This window comes from Penaeus japonicus, unplaced genomic scaffold (genome assembly GCF_977035675.1).
Source record: "Penaeus japonicus unplaced genomic scaffold, GWHDUDI00000001_assembly GWHDUDI00000020, whole genome shotgun sequence".
NCBI classification, from domain to species: domain Eukaryota; kingdom Metazoa; phylum Arthropoda; class Malacostraca; order Decapoda; family Penaeidae; genus Penaeus; species Penaeus japonicus.
This window is the reverse complement of record NW_028234422.1, coordinates 40,569,788-40,574,315: the sequence shown is the minus strand read 5'-3', so window position 1 is coordinate 40,574,315 and position 4,528 is coordinate 40,569,788.

Sequence of the window (4,528 nt, the reverse complement as noted above, 5' to 3'; positions counted from 1 at the left end):
TTATCACACAAAGGAATAAAGATGAAAAAAAGAGAAAAATCCGTACCAACATAACTTTAACTTTTTCGTCTTATACCGAATTCGGAGAATCGTTGAAAAAAGATTGAGCGAGTGGACAGAAACCAAAGGACTTTATCAAAGACAAAAGAGATGAAAGAGCATCGCACAATTTACTCGGCAACGGCGCAACGGAACACAGATTCCGCACGAGGAATCGAAGGCAGGCGGAATTGGATCCGGTTATAGAAAGTTATCTTTTGTTTTCTCTTCTCATGTCCGATACCGTGTTCTGTCTATCCTATAAGGTATATCTCATGTAATGCTATGAGAAAATGAAGCATTGAATAAAGAGATATTAATTAAAAGGAATAATTATTGGAGTAGGCATAATTGGAAAGAGGAAATATAAAGGGAATGGTGTCCGGAGTGAATGCTGTAGGGAATGTTGATATTCTGATATGTATAGAGAGGAATGATAGAGATTAATGGGGTAGTTTATATACGGATGTATTGTGTAATAAAATACTGACCCTCTGGTTAGAGGAAATAGAGGGAAAGAAAGATTATTGAAATGGAAAGCAGAGAGAGGCAGTCAGACAGAAAGACAGATATAGTAAAAGACAGAAAGTACGAAACAAAATTAGCGGAGAACGAAATATAAATGAAATTCAGTGCGGACATAAGTAAGTAGTAAAGTATTCATTAGATATAGAAATATCACACACAATACAGAAATATTGATTTAGCTTTTCTCTATGATGTTATACAGCATATCCAATGATCTAAAGTAAAAGAAGTGCAGATTGGTCTGTTCCAAAAATAAAACTAAATATGAATTGTCATGCGATATGCTCTGTTTAATACAAAGAAAAATACTGCGCACATTATTTGGCGTGCAGGCATTCGAGCAGATAGGGAGAGAGAGTAAGAAGTAAGACAGAAAAGAGAGTCGGGATAAGTCCAAGGTAACTCTATGTGGCCCACCACGTGTCACAATTCTTATTATGATCTCTAGGAGGGAAAACGGTCACGACCTGAGGTCATACAAAGAGGTCCAAGCACTTCTCTGTGAGCAGCCACACCCTTCTGGCCTTCTGTCGCCTCTGGAACCGTGACCGTGGCCCACCCACCTGTAAGTAAAACACATCTCCCGCCGGACCTCTCGCTCTCGCCCCTCAGACGAAGGGCACGAAGAAGCCCCTGGCGCGACCTTGCTCTCTTGGGACTGCCTGCCACGTGCTAGGGAAGTTCTTTCTCCCAAATAAACCAAGCAGAACCATAGACTGGTTTCATTGCTCCCGCCAAGATGATCTCAACAATAGGATGAGACGGAAAGGGACAAGAAACATAGAGAGAGAAGTGAGAGTGAGAGAGTGAGGGTGAGAGATCGGAGAGAAAGAGAAACAAAGAAAAAGACAGACAGCAGGGGAGAGGTAATTCAAAAAGACCAACAAACAGAAAAGGGGAGAAGAGGAAGAAATAAAAAGGAAAAAAAAGAAAAAAAAATATATCATCTATATACTATATATTTATATATATATATATATTATATAATAATATTACATACATATAATACATATTATGTATGTTATATTATATATATATATACATATATATATATATTTATAGATATATAATATATATATGATATACATACATTATATTTATATATATGTATAAATATATAATATATATATATATATATATTATATATATCATATATATTTACATACATATATATATATAATCATATTCATATATATATATATATATATATATATATGAATGTATTGTATGTATGTTATGGTATATGCATACATGATCATATATATATATATATAATATTATATCTATATATATATATATATATATATATATAATATCATACATATAATATATTTATATAATATATATGTTATAATATATATATATTATATTATATATAAAGAGAGCGAGAGAGAGAGAGAGAGAGAGAGAGAGAGAGAGAAAGAGAGAGAAAGAAAGAGTGAGTGAGAGCAAGAGCGAAGAGAGAGAGAGAGAGAGAGACTGAGAGCAAGAGCGAAGAGAGAGAGTGAGTGAGAGCAAGAGCGAAGAGAGAGAGTGAGTGAGAGCAAGAGCGAAGAGAGAGAGAGAGAGAGAGAGCAAGAGCGAAGAGAGAGAGAGAGTGAGTGAGAGCAAGAGCGAAGAGAGAGAGAGAGAGCAAGAGCGAAGAGAGAGAGCAAGAGCAAAGAAAGAGAGAGAGAGCAAGAGCGAAGAGAGAGAGAGAGAGAGAGAGAGAGAGAGAGAGAGAGAGAGAGAGAGAGAGAGAGCAAGAGCGAAGAGAGAGAGAGCGAGTGCGAAGAGAGAGAGAGTGAGAGAGAGAGAGAGAGGGAGAGAAGAGATGTTCGTGAATGTGAGAGCTGAGAGAGAGAGAGAGAGAGAGAGCAAAGAGCGGAAGAGAGAGAGAGAGAGTGAGAGCAAAGAGCGAGAGAGTGAGAGAGAGGAGAGAAGAGAGAGAGCACGAGAGCAAGAGCGAAGAGAGAGAGAGAGAGAGTGAGAGCAAGAGCGAAGAGAGAGAGAGAGAGCAAGAGCGAAGAGAGAGAGAGAGAGAGAGCGCAAGAGAGAAGAGAGAGAGAGAGAGAGAGAGAGAGAGAGAGGGGAGGAGGGTTCGAGAGACGAGAGGGAGAAGAAGAAGAGGAGAAGAAAGGAGAGAGAGAGAGAGAGAGAGAGAGAGAGAGAGAGCAAGAGCGAGAGAGAGTGAGAGCAAGAGCAAAGAGAGAGAGAGAGAGCAAGAGCGAAGAGAGAGAGTGAGTGAGAGCAAGAGCGAAGAGAGAGAGAGAGAGAGAGTGAGAGCAAGAGCGAAGAGAGAGAGAGAGAGAGCAAGAGCGAAGAGAAAGAGAGAGAGAGAGAGGCGAGGAGAAGCAAGAGCGAATAAGAATAGAGAGTGTGAAAGCAAAGCCGAAGAGAGAGAGAGAGAGAGAGAGAGCAAGAGCGAAGAGAGAGAGAGAGAGAGAGAGCAAGAGCGAAGAGAGAGAGAGAGAGAGAGAGCAAGAGCGAAGAGAGAGAGAGAGAGAGAGAGAGAGAGCAAGAGCGAAGAGAGAGAGAGAGAGTGAGCGCAAGAGCGAAGAGAGAGAGAGAGAGAGAGAGAGAGAGAGAGAGAGAGGGCAAGAGCGAGAGAGAGAGAGAGCAAGAGCAAAGAGAGAGAGAGAGCAAGAGCGAAGAGAGAGAGAGAGAGAGAGCAAGAGCGAAGAGAGAGAGTGAGTGAGAGCAAGAGCGAAGAGAGAGAGAGAGAGAGAGAGAGAGAGAGTGAGAGCAAGAGCGAAGAGAGAGAGAGAGCAAGAGCGAAGAGAAAGAGAGAGAGAGAGAGAGAGAGAGAGAGGGAGAGAGAGCAAGAGCGAAGAGAGAGAGAGAGAGAGAGAGAGAGAGAGAGAGAGAGAGAGAGAGAGAGAGAGAGAGAGAGAGAGAGAGTGAGAGCAAGAGCGAAGAGAGAGAGAGAGAGAGAGAGAGAGAGAGAGAGAGAGAGAGAGTGAGTGAGAGCAAGAGCGAAGAGAGAGAGAGCAAGAGCGGAGAGAGAGAGAGTGAGTGAGAGCAAGAGCGAAGAGCGAAGAGAGAGAGAGAGAGAGCAAGAGCGAAGAGAGAGAGAGAGAGAGTGAGAGCAAGAGCGAAGAGAGAGAGAGAGATTCAGGCGCGGCGAGGAACACGTGTAGCTTTTCCCATATTACTTGTAAGGAGACGGCAGCAAGCAGAAGATGAAGTCCCAGTTAAAATAATGAACGTCAGAAATAATCTGCGAACCGAGCACGGGATGAAGCATGGAGAGAAAATCATTTGTGTTTTCTGGGAATCAAATTAATTGAAGCACATGGTTGCATTTGGTCGGAATTAAGGGGGATTTCAGTAATTAATCAGTTGAAAAAGATAAACGACTTGGTTGAAGGTTGACATATTTAAAAGGAAATAAAATCGATGAGTTATTATTATCATCATTTATTTAATTACATGACATGCACTTTGTGAATGGATAAAATGACAGAAAAACAGAAGTAGAGGAAAGATTTGCTGCTAAGTAAAATTTATACGGATGAGGGTAATAAATGGGATGATAATGATAATAATAATGGTGATGATAATGAAAATGAAGATGATGTCAATAATGATAATGAGGATTGATGAAAGAGATAATGATAATGATGATAATAATATCAATGATTATAACAATAATGCTAATGATGATAAAGTTGATAATGATAATAGTTATAACAATGGAGCTGATAATGATGATAAAGAAAAGGATAGTGAAGACAATTGTACCAATGATAATAAATAATGATAATAATAATAAAAATGAAAATGATAACGATGATGATAATGGTAATGATGCTGCTGATAATATTCACCTGTAATAATAACAATATTTCCTTGATATTAGCGGTCTTTAATAATAATAATGGTTATAATAATGATAATGATTATGATGATAATATCAGAAAAATGATGATGATGATAAAAAAGAATGATAATGTTAATGATAATAATATTCATCGTCATC